At 37.0% G+C, this 12,885-nt stretch overlaps 1 protein-coding gene across 7 annotated transcripts in view; it reads right to left on the bottom strand.

Annotated features, from left to right (window-relative positions):
- The window catches only part of LOC131035677 (uncharacterized), a 376,645-nt gene that overhangs the window by 89,860 nt on the left and 273,900 nt on the right, over window positions 1-12,885 (bottom strand). The window lies entirely within an intron of this gene.

Genomic DNA, 12,885 nt, shown 5'->3' with positions numbered 1-12,885 from the left:
TGGCAGCCCTGTTTGCTATCATTCCAGTCTTTATACCTTTAAACATTCAGATTCTTTCCAACTTAGCAAGACTGGTATGGAGAAAGTAACTGGCTCCTTGACATCATGGGTCCTATGACCACATGAAAGCCCCTCGTTACCACTGGAAACCCTCTCCATACTCTCACCAGGATGGATATAAGACAGTTCTTAAAACTCTTTGCTAAACAATATTCATCTTAAATAAAATTACACGATATATATTCACAGATAATTAGCAATCAAACATATCTGCACAGTATACATAAACTTTCAGAACAATAATATTTCATTATAAACATACACGTATTATTATCAGCATTCATGATATTATTATTACTGTTACTAATATAAATAATGCAGATACTGAAAGTGTGCTGTGCCTTCTATTAAATAAGGGAAATGCTTTCCTTACCTGTCCGTGGTGAACAGATTCAATATTTTTGTATTTTCTGTACCTGAGATATTTTCCTAAAGATAGCCTTTTCTTCTTTTTTTATTCTCTTTTCTATATCAATTCTGACCTGATCTGATCGATGGTGTTCTCCCTGAATGCTTTGATTCCTTTCCTTTATATCTCTCAATGAGAGGGAGGAGTCAGACCTCTTCATCGTGTATGCCCTTAGGCAAGAGACACATCCTTTCATTATCAAACTGTACAATCAGTCCAACTGCTGATACCAGCATCTTATGATTATATCCCCTAAAGCCCCCTTCTATCCAGATCTGAGTTCCTTTTCTACCCATCCTCCTTAAATACCTCTCCTCCTCAAGAGGCAACGGTCACACCCTTTTGAAACAGTTGCTGCCTTTGATAAATTATTTTTAATTCACAGCCTTTCAAAAACTCTTAATTTAATATTAATTAAATTTTTTTGTTTTGTTTTGGGAATTGCTGCCATATTTATTAACTCCTAATATCCATGGGGGCTATGATCCAAATAAGGCTTATGTAACTCATTTCCTTTTTAGAAAGATATACAGCAGTTAAAGAAATTCACAAGGCCTCATAAAATAAGTCAAGTCAGACAAAACAGATCCTTGCGTCAGAAATTGTCTCCTCCAAGTATGGGGGAAAGTGTACGGCTGGTAACTTAAGGAAATTTATGTTTTATTACTATTATGTATATATAATATATATATATTTTTCAATATCTTAATTTAATATATAATTCATAGAAAAGGAACATTACAGTAGTATTGTCTTTGTTGTTCATAAGGCTTCTTGGAAAAATAACCATTGTCTCTTTCATTGAACCTGATCGCTTCTTCAAGTCTTTAAACAATTCTTTGATGCTTCTTTGTAATTCATGTTTGCTGACTGTAAGACATCAAGGAAATGTTGATACACATATTACTTTGATAAAAGCACACAGTTCTCGCCCATGATATTCATTGATTCTAAGAGTATTGATGCCCACGTCATTTGTCTTCTCCCGAGTCTTATTTGTTTTCCGTGACTAACTTATGGATTATTTGTGCTTCCTGATTAAGGAAGTTATTGAGCAATTTGTAATCGATTGCAGATAGACTCTCTACAAGGGTATTCATGCACACTGGCAGTAGTATTCTTCATTGACTCTCAAGTAGCTTGATCTACTAGTGTTCACATCCTCGAAGATTAACTTGCCTCAAAGTCTTATTGCTGCGGTGCATGAATACGGACATTTTACATTTTAGAGGAAGATATAAACATCGCTGGCAATAATATTTCAATTCTTCACAAGGTGATTGCCGTCATCCTTCATAGATTGCGTTACTGCCACATATACTTTTGGTTCATCGAATAATTATATCGACTTCTACCTACTTCCAATAATGAGTCTTCAGCGGAATATGATGGTCTTTAGAGATATGGCTATAAAGTTTATCGAAGGTCATGGAATATAATTTGTTGTTCACTATCCTTTTTGGAAAGGTGATCATCAAATTGGACTAATCCTTATTAATGCAACTAAGAAAATCACCTTATTCATAAAACTTCACGAATTTCTGAATTCTTTTTGTTATTTTATGATCAGATTAATAAGATACAGAATTAAGACAATTCAATCAGATTTTGCACAGTACATACCTTGGGAAAACCTTCCAACATGAAGGAAAAAACCCAGCAATGAGATCTCTTATTATATTTAATCAATAAGTACAATAAGACGCCTTTACAATGTCAATGAAGATCGCTTCACTCCTTGAAGCAAGATCAGAATGAAGTACATAAATATATGAGCTGCTGTAGATGAACACGGACTGCTGTAGATACAATATTCAATCTGCTGTAGGTGTACACGAACTGCTATTGATATTCGATATGAATTGGAGAGAGAGAACTGATCTATGTTTATACCCATATGTGGGTGTCTCTTCACCTAGAGTCGTCTCTATTCCAACTAACACGACTTTCACCAAGGGTCGGCTCTATTCCAATCAGCACAACTTTCACCAAGGGTGGTGATCTTTAACAAATAGTTATGTTTTTTTAATTTATTAACAAGACATTTTATTTAAATCGGCAAATATAAATATGCAAAGCCGAGAGGCTAATTGCATATTTGATCGTAGTCGGCTAAGGAGACACCCACCGCTACAATCAACAACACTCCATCTTAGCTAGGGAGGAATCCTTCTTGATAACTGTGTCATGGAATGACATTCACCATGGCTACTCCCAGAGGGTGAACAAGCACAAGGCCAATAATGAGATCAGTTACCAGATTGATCTGCAACTAATATAAGAGAACCTCTTTATTAACAAGAGCAAGTATTAATCTCCTTGAAAAGGTATTCAAACTGCTGTGTATGAGTGTATCAAGCGAACTGAAAATGTGTGTGTATTCGATGCAAGTAAGTGAGCCAGCCTTATGTATGAATATGTGGATTGTGCCCCTTCTTGAATAGTCGGCCTCCAATAGAGACAACTATTCAAAGGTGAAGAGAGACATCTCTTTTATAGAGGTGACTCCTCCTTGAGTCAACCTTAAGAGACACATCCTCTTAATAGTTAAATAAACATTATTTAAAGTGGGTGGCGATTCTTAATGAGCATCGGCCTCTCAAGGAATATATCTCCCACCACTACATACTTCAACACTTTTATTCTTCAACTAACAACTGGCTATGTAGATCTACTTCTAACTTCCTATTAACTAGAAATAGGTGCTCAAGGACTGCCACTCCTAGATCACAGAAGTACTTGATTGATTTGGTATCATTGGTGTAAGGATGGGGACATTACAATGACAGGGCAAACTACTATGCAAACTGAGAGACACTCAGGAAACACTGAGAGGGGGAGGGGGGGTGAATCAGTGTTTCAAAGATTGACCCAGATTTTCAATAAGACACCAAAAAATTCATAAAAAGATTAATAACATAAGAACACAAGATTTCTTGTCGAAAACCCGTTCGGGTGAAAAACCACGGCATCAAAATACTTTCATTAGCTTGAATGGGCAGCAACCCAGATTACAAAGCAATAACAGAGAGCTCCAACTCTCCTCAAAGCATAAACTATGAATAGCAAGGGCTTCAACCCTTATACAAAGAGCACCAACTCTTAACACACACAACTCCTTTATTTTTGAAACAGTCCCTGCTGTAATACGTGTCTATCTCAAACAGACATCAATCTCTCTCAAAGAATTGAAATCCAAATTCCCTTCAAGATTTTTTTAAAATTTTATAAGTCAAAAATACCAACTCTAACATCTAATTCCAAAAATATTCAAGAGAATCCAATGCATACAGAAGGAAAATATTTTTAATCATCTACACAACCTTCAATCCAAAAGAGAATATCTTCTCTGAGTTTTAGTTCTCCGCTTAAAAAAAAATCTGACATCTATACCTCAGCAAAATAGAAACATCTCAAAAAATATCACAAATCGGATCGAAAAGACGTATCTCATTCATAACCACCTACTGAAATTCTCTAACTCCAAATATACCATGAACTCCACACCTTCAAAAACCACTATGCACAAAGCCACTACAAGATTACTTAGCGCACACAGAACACATGAGTGCCAAAACACACAACTGCACCCATCATATTCTCAAGCTTTTTGAAGACTGCTAAGAATTAAAAAAATTAAATTCGTATACACATATATTTCAACAAAGGCACTTTTAGACTGAAAAAATCACGCCACCATTAAAAAACGATTTTATTAACTCTAGCCAGCACGTAGTCTGACAAATCCAGGCACCACTTTTTTTGAAAATAAATATCTTCAAAAACGGTATATCAACAACACATACAATTTCTAGCTATCAAATTGTTTCCACTACTTTCCGTTACCAACCTCTGCAAAGGAATTAAAAAAACGCTTTTAAAGAATGCACCGAACCATATCCATGGCCCATGATTTTTATTCAAGGAAAGCCGTGGCCATAAAAAAATGCATCAAGACATGCTTTCACCTCAATTTTTAATGCATGTTAAAAATGCATTCCATCATAAAGTTGTATTTTGTAAAAGAACATCGACACCAATCAAATTTCTGACACCACCACTCCATGTTCATAAATACACAACAGCCACACCTCAAAAAAATATCTTCTCACTTCAAAACATGACTATGCCATGATAGCCTCCAGAAAAAAAAACTATGATGAGAGGTAATGCACAACATACACCACTTTTGCCACAAAATAAAATCTGAAAAATTAATTCGATTCCAAAAGCTATCGACTCCTTTTAACATTTTAATGATGATGTGGCATAAAACAACTGACAAAGGCGTCAAGTAGACAACCACACTTTTGATGCGAACACACACCCAGCTTAAGTAGGCAAGCAACTAGGTGAAGCTGACAGCCAAGCAAGCAGCTCAAGCAGCTCAAGCAACTCAAGCATGTCAAGCAGCTCAAGCGACTCAATCAAAATTGAGAAGATCTAATGAATAAACAGCAGCTCAAAAGGCACTTCAAACTCAATCCATAAACCTTTAGCTTGACAAATATCACTTGACATCAATGACAAAATGCCCAACAATCTTCCCCTTTTCACATTGATGGCAACCCCCACTGCAACTGCCACCACCTAAAACCAACAAAACAATACTGCTTCCCCTGAGATACTACTCCCCCAAACTTACTTCTCCCCCTTGTCATTGATGACAAAACGAACCTGCAAAAGCTGGAACCATCTTGCATAACAAAAATGGGGCTGAAAGAATGTGACAATGAAAGAACTCCCCCTGACTCCAAGCAGGCAGCTCAAAGATGGAGTGGAAACACTCCAAACTTCAACTTTTTGATATCATCAAGAGTGTATAAATTTTTCGTAGCCCTACTTGCCTTTGCAATAAGTTTACCGTCTTTAATAACTTCACAACAATCTGAATTAAAACTTTCTTCATGGACAATTGGATGAGACCCTCGGAAAGTTGGGTGAAAATAAATTTTGATGGAGCCTCTAAGGGTAATCCTGAACCATCACGGGGGGGCTCATAGTTTAGGATTGGATGGGAGAAGTGGTAGCTCTAGGTGCTCAAAAACTTCAAAAAGGCACAAATAATGTTGTAGAGGCAATGGCAGCAATGCTAGCAGTTAAAGTTGGCAAGAGATTAGGTGTCAGGAAGTTACATCTAGAGGGGGACTCGTTGATAATCATGTAGGCACTAATGAAGGGAAGTATAGAGGCGTAACATTTACAAAATATGATTGCTAACGTTATTGAGGAGCTTAAATATTTTGAAGAATATCAAATTAGCCATGTTAGGAGAAGAGGTAATGTGGAGGCAGTTGTATTATCGAAATGGGCTCTATCATTTAATGAGGTGGGTGTTTTAAGACTTGAAGATTTTAGGCAGAAGCTTTTTGATGACGAATAGGATGGCAGGAGGATAATGATCACATCGCATGTAGGAGCACACAAATAGTAGAGAAGTAAAGGCTTGAGACGACAGACATTTAAGGATGGGAGTAGTTTTATCGATGGAAGCCGAGTACATTTAAGTATCTGTCTTCTCAGTTTGGTGTTGTCTTCGAGAAGATAGCTGAGTGAATTACAAGGGTTCTTTGCAAGGAAGGAGCAAAACAGAGTGGCGAGAGGTGGTGAAGTGGTATGGAAGGAAGCTATGGAGGCCAACTTCACTTTGCGCTCCAAGAAGGAACTCTGCCCATTCTATGGTGACATAACCATTAGAAGACTCCAAGGTTTTTTCAAATTCTTGGACGAATTGTTGCCACAATGTGTGGCAATTATTTTGGGGAATGCTTTCAATCTGATAAAGCACAGATACACGATGCAAATGGACATCTATTCGTTGATTATGGCGCGGGGTTTGAAATTTGGGGAGAGTATAGGGACGGTGAGGAGAGTGATGGAGATGATAATTCATGAAGATTTCTTTGTAGGAATGGACTCCTTCCTGGAGTGGGCAATGTCGGGTGTGGGTTTTGACGTGCGGGAAGGCTTGGCGGAAGGTGTTCTTGGTCACAGAGCAGGTGTAATACCGTTTTTACAGTGGCTGAAGGGGTTATGTTAGTTTCATAGTCGAGAGGAGGCGAGGTGGGGATGGGAGGCTTTAAAATTGCTGGTTGAAATCAAATAATTGGAGGCTATGATCAAAATTGAAAAGGCAGAAGCAGATGGTGGTGGGAGGAGAGTCTTGTGCCCAAGGAAACGAAAGGAAGCATAAATGCACAAGCTAGCTGAAGCACAAGGCCCGTGGCATAGGCGAAGCTTGTGAGTTGACATTATGTCAGTTATTGGGGTTTTTTGTCTGTTGCGGATTTCGTTTGTCCTGTTTACTATTTAAAATTAGCAGGATAGTAATTGGAGGGGGTAGTTTCTTTTTTGGGCACTGTAGCTACCAATGTTCATCTGAAATTTTTTTGTAATGGCATGTTTTGGATGGGGGTTTTGATTTTATGGCTATTTAGATAACCTTGATGGAAGATAATCTCTTTTTGTAAAGCGATTAAATACTATTATTACTGAGCAAAAAAAAACAATCTGAATTAAAACTCAAACTATGTCCTTGACCACACAACTGGCTCACACTTAATAAATTTTGCTTCAGACCTTCTACATATATCGCATTCTCAATAATAGTCACACCATCATTCAAAACAAGTATACCTGTACCTTTGATTTTTGCTGAAAAATCACCACCAAACCTCACCTTACCTTCATTTGTTCTTCTAAGAGTAAGAAACTTTCTCTTGTCTCCAGTCATATGCCTAGAACAACCACTGTCAATATACCATTTGTCTTTTTCATTTTGAGCATGGGGGTCTATTTGCACAATCAAAGATTCCACTAGTACTTCCTTTCTCTTTCTTCTTCCAAACCTTATCAACCTCCTTTGCCTTGTCCACTTTCACATCCATCTTGCTTTGATTAGAAAAATCTGCCATTTCATTTTTACAAACTTTTGCAATGTGACCAAGATTATTGCATTTATAACATATTACATTGTAATTCCATGGAAGAATAAAAGAATTATTACTCCTTAAACTGAAATGGCTTTGTGTCCAAAATAGTTGCAAGAAAAGCAATTACCATGGAAAAAGGAGTTATTGAGCCTATTCATATGTCCTTGCCTTGAGATAGGAGGCCTCTTGAAAGCATTATTTTTTACTTTTGATGATGAATTCCTTGAGCTCTTACCATTGAGAGTCTGTTGTTCTACCTTTGAGCTTTGACCTTCTTCAAGGCCAACTCCACCCTTGTCTGAGGACTGTTTTTGGGAAGCTAACAAGTTGTCCAACGAAAGTGAACATTTCTGATTTATCTCTTCTTGGTTCAGCAACATAGATGATTTCTCTATCCTCCTAAGAGTAGCAATCTCCGCTTCAAGTTTCTCGCAGCTTTCAACCTTTACCTTAATCTGATTTTTCGATTCCTCTTCAAGTTTCTTAGCCTCAACAATCTGAATTTTCAGATCATTTATTTGATTCTCTGCATCTTCAAGAGCTTGTGATATCCTCATTTTTCCTTCACTTTCTTCTTTGAGCAGTAGCTTCAAATTCAGATTTTTCTTTTTGAGACTTTTAATCTCACTTAGAACACTTAACAATTCTTGTTCAAGATCTAGTTCTCCATCTTCATCAAAAACAACTTCGTCTTCTTGGTTTTCAGCATGAGTTTCTTCTAGAGCCATAAACAAAATCTCATCAATTTGAGATTCTTCATCACTTTGTTCAAATGAATCACTATCCTCTTTTGAATATAGACTCTTTTTGGATTTCCCTGTCTTCTTATCTTTTCTTCTATACTTCTTTTTGTTAAACTTAGGGTTCTTTTCATAACTTTCTCATGACAGATGGTTCAGCTGAATCAAAATCATCATCTAAACTATCAAATGAACTTTGCTCTTTTTCCTCGCCTTTCTTTGATGCTTTGAAGGCAGTATCCCTCTAACTCTGTGTTTGTCCTCATCTCATATGCAGTCAATATGCAATGGAGTTTGTCAATGGACAATTTATCAAGGTCAACCATCTCCTCTATGGCTGAGATCTCTGCATCAAATCTTAAAGGTAAAGACCTTAAGATTTTCTAAATAACCAAACTATCAACAACCTTTTCACCTTTAAGAGAATTTACCACTTCATCTACTCTTAGAAAATAGGCTGCAACATTCTCATCTTCTTTCATTTTTACTTTCGAATTGCATTTTGTGAGTCTGAAGCTTAGCTTTCTTCACCTTTTTCATCTCCTTCATATGCATTCTTGATTTTATCCCACATAGCTTGAGTAGTATCATAGTGCATGACTTTAACAAACTTAGATTCGGACAATCCACACAGTATATCATTCATAGCCCTAGCATTGCTTTCAAAGCCTTCTTCTCATCTGCAAAGGATGGTGGATTTTGTGGAGGTGTATAGCTAGTCGTAACACAATTCCAAACATCAAAACCAAGCGACATCAAGTATCCTCACATTTTGACACAACAAAATGCAAAATTTGATCCATCAAGCAGAGGAGCTTTGTTCATTGCAAGACCTTCCAAAGAATTCATCTTCTTGTGCCAACAAAATCAACCCTCAAGCTTTTAAGCTTTATTAGAAGGTACCGGCTCTAATACCAATTGAGAGACACATAGAAAAAATTAAGAGGGGGTTGGGGTAGGAGTAGGGGAGCGGGGGGGAGGGTGAATCAATGTTTCAAAAAATTGACCAGATTTTCAACAAGACACCAAAAACTTCATAAAAAGATTAATAACACAAGATTTCTCGCGGAAAAATCTTTGAGTGAAAAACCAAGGTATCAAAATACTTTCATTAGCTTGAATGGGCACCAACCCAGATTACAAAGCAATAAGAGAGATCTCCAACTCTACTCACAACATCAACCATGAATAGCAAGGGCTCCAACCCTTATACAAAGAGCACCAACTCTTAACACACACAACTCCTTTATTTTTGAAAGAGTTCCTGCTGTAATACGTGTCTATCTCAAACAGACATCAATCTCTTTCAAAGAATTCAAATCCAAATTCCCTTCAAGATTTATTTTTAAATTTTATGCGTCAAAAATACCAATTCTAACATCCACTTCCAAAAATATTCAAGAGAATCCAACGCATACAGAAAGAAAATGTTTTTAATCATCTACACAGGCTTCAGTCCAAAAGAGAATATCTTATCTGAGTTTTAGTTCTCAGTCCAAAAAAAAAATCTGACGTCTATACCTCAACAAAATAGAAACATCTCAAAAAAGCATCATAAATCAGCTCCCAAAGACGTATCTCATTCATAACCACCTACTAAAATTCTCTAACTCCAACAATACCATAAACTCCACACCTTCAAAAACCACTATGCACAAAGCCGCTACAAGATTACTTTGCGCACACAGAACACATGAGTGCCAAAACGCACAACAACACCCATCATATTCTCAAACTTTTTGAAGACTATTGAGAGTAAAAGAATTCACTTTGTATACATATATATTTCAACGAAGGAACTTCTAGATTGAAAAATCACGCCACCATCAAAACATGATTTTATTAACTCCAGCTAGCATGCAATCTGAGGAATCTAATGGCACCACTTCTTTCCAAAATAAATTTCTTCAAAAAACGTATATCAACAAAACATACAATTTATGGCTATCAAATTGTTTTCACTACTTTCCATTACCAACCTCTACATAGGAATAAAAAAAACGCTTTTAAAGAATGCATCGAACCATATCCATGGCCCATGATTTTTATTCAAGGAAAGTCATGGGCATAAAAAATTGCATCAAGACATGCCTTCACCTCAATTTTTATCGCATGCTAAAAACGCATTCCACCATAAAGTCGTATTTTGAAAACGAACATTGACGACAATCAAATTTCTAACAACACCACTCCATATTCATGAATACACAACGGCCACACCTCAAAAAAAATATCTTCTTACTTTGAAACATAACTCTGCCACGATAGACTCCAGAAAAAACAAATGATGAGAAGTAACACACAACATACACAACTTTTGCCACAAAATAAAATCTGAAAAATTAATTCAATTCCAAAAGCTATCGACTCCTTTTAACATCCCAGTGATGATGTGGCATAAAACAATTGACAAAGGTGACTAGTAGACAACCACACTATTGATGCAAACACACACCCAACTGAAGTAGGCAAACAACTAGGTGAAGCTGACAACCAAGCAAGTAGTGGAAGTAGCTCAAGCACCTCAAGCAGGTCAAGGACGTCAAGCAACTCAATCAAAATTGAGAAGATCTAATGAATAATCAAATCAAAAGGCACTTTAAACTAAATCCAATATTACTTTGAGTAAACCTTTAGCTTGATAAAAATCACTTGACATTAATGACAAAATGCCCAATAATCTCCCCCTTTGTCATTGATGGCAACCCCAACTGCAACTGCCACCACTTGAAACCAACAAAACAATACTGCTCCCCCAAACTTACTTCTCCCCCTTACATCAATGACAAAACCAACCTACAAAAGCTGAAACCATCCTACATACAAAAATGGGGTTGAAAGAATGTGACAATGAAAGTACGCCCCTTGAGTCAAAGCAAGCAACTCAATGATGGAGTGGAAACACTCAAAACTTCTCCTTTTTGATATCATCAAGAGTGTATAAATTGTTTGCAGCTGTACTTGCATTTGCAATAAGTTTGCCATCTTTTATAACTTCACAACAATCTGAATTAAAACTCAAACTATGTCCTTGATCACACAACTGGTTCACACAATAAATTTTGCTTCAGACCTTCTACATATAAAGCATTCTCAATTATTGTCACACCATCATTCAAAACAAGTATACCTATACCTTTGATTTTTGCTGAAAAATCACCACCAAACCTTACCTTACCTTCATTTGTTCTTCCGAGAGTAAGAAACTTTCTCTTGTCTCCAATCATATTCCTAGAACAGCCATTGTCAATATACCATTTGTCTTTTTCATTTTGAGCATGGGGGGTTGTTTGCACAATCAAAGATTCCACCGACACTTCCTTCTCTTTCTAATTTCAAACCTTAGCAACCTCCTTTGCCTTGTCCACTTTCACATCCATCTCGCTTTGCTTAGAAAAATCTGCCAAATCATTTTTATAAACTTTTGCAATGTGATCAGGATTATTGCATTTATGACATATTACATTGTAATTCCATGGAAGAATAAAAGAATACTTACTCCTAAAACTGAAATCATTCCTTGTAAACCTTCTACAATTTATGGCTTTGTGTCCAAAATAGTTGCAAGAAAAGCAATAACCATGGAAAAATAAATTATTGAATCTGTTCATATGTCCTTGCCTTGAGATAGGAGACCTCTTGAAAGCATTATTTCTGACTTTTTATGATGAATTCCTTGAGCTCTCATCATTGAGAGTCTGCTATTCTACCTTTGAACTTTGACCTTCTTCAAGGCCAACTCCACCCTTGTCTGAGGACTGTTTTTGGGAAGCTAACAAGTTGTCCAGTGAAAGTGAACCTTGCGGTTGGCATCAGATATTTGTGTTCCTGACTTTAGAAAATACAAAGTCGAAAGAGGAGATTAGTCCGGTAGTCCAAGTCAATATCGCTGAATATAGGTGGCTTATGTTTAAACGACTCTTCTGTTTGAGAACAGTAAAGCTGGGTTTGTAAGGCTCTTTCTTCAATTGCACATGTTCACTCACGACAAGTGGGAGTATCCACTGAGCTTTGGTATACAAATAAAGATATTTTTTGAAAGATCCTCAACCAGGCAATACTGAAATTTTTCTGATTTGTTGCTGCTATTTGAGGCTATTTGATGTGTCTGAAATCGCATTGTTGCAAACTCCATACGGCCAACACAAAATAAAATAACCAACTGAGTATCCTATCCTCTCTTGAGATAAGGTAGTCCCTAATGCTATTTTTTATATTTGATCAAAGGGGACAACCTCAAGGTTTCTTTTGTCAAGTCTTGACTGCGGGATCTCTCAGTGGCTTGATGTGTTTTTTGCTGGAAACACAAGGGGACTTACGATTTGCAACAAGCTAGTCTGTTGTGATTCTCGAATTACGAAATAAAATCAAAAGGGAAGGGTTCAGGAAGCCTAAGGACAAGGATGATAACAGCTGATGCAGTGGGTAGACAGATTTCAATAAACCAGTTCTTGTTTCGCCAGAGATACCCTCACAACTGGACAAAAATGGTGCAAGCTCCAAGGGATGAAGGATTTTCAGACCGGAGACACCCGTTTTAGGCACCCAATTCTGGTGCAGCCTAAGACGAACACCTGCAGTTGAACTAAGCACAGTTTGGGTTCAGACTAACCATGCACGGTGACCTACAATCAACAGACCCCCAATGGTATGAACCAAAAATGCATCAAATACCCCTCCACACTTCACCATTAAAATCCCTGCACTCTAAAATTAACCAGCTGAAAGAAACCATGCAAATAGA

Source organism: Cryptomeria japonica, chromosome 6, assembly GCF_030272615.1.
Source record: "Cryptomeria japonica chromosome 6, Sugi_1.0, whole genome shotgun sequence".
In the NCBI taxonomy this organism is placed as follows: domain Eukaryota; kingdom Viridiplantae; phylum Streptophyta; class Pinopsida; order Cupressales; family Cupressaceae; genus Cryptomeria; species Cryptomeria japonica.
This window is presented reverse-complemented; position numbering and strand designations above follow the sequence as displayed.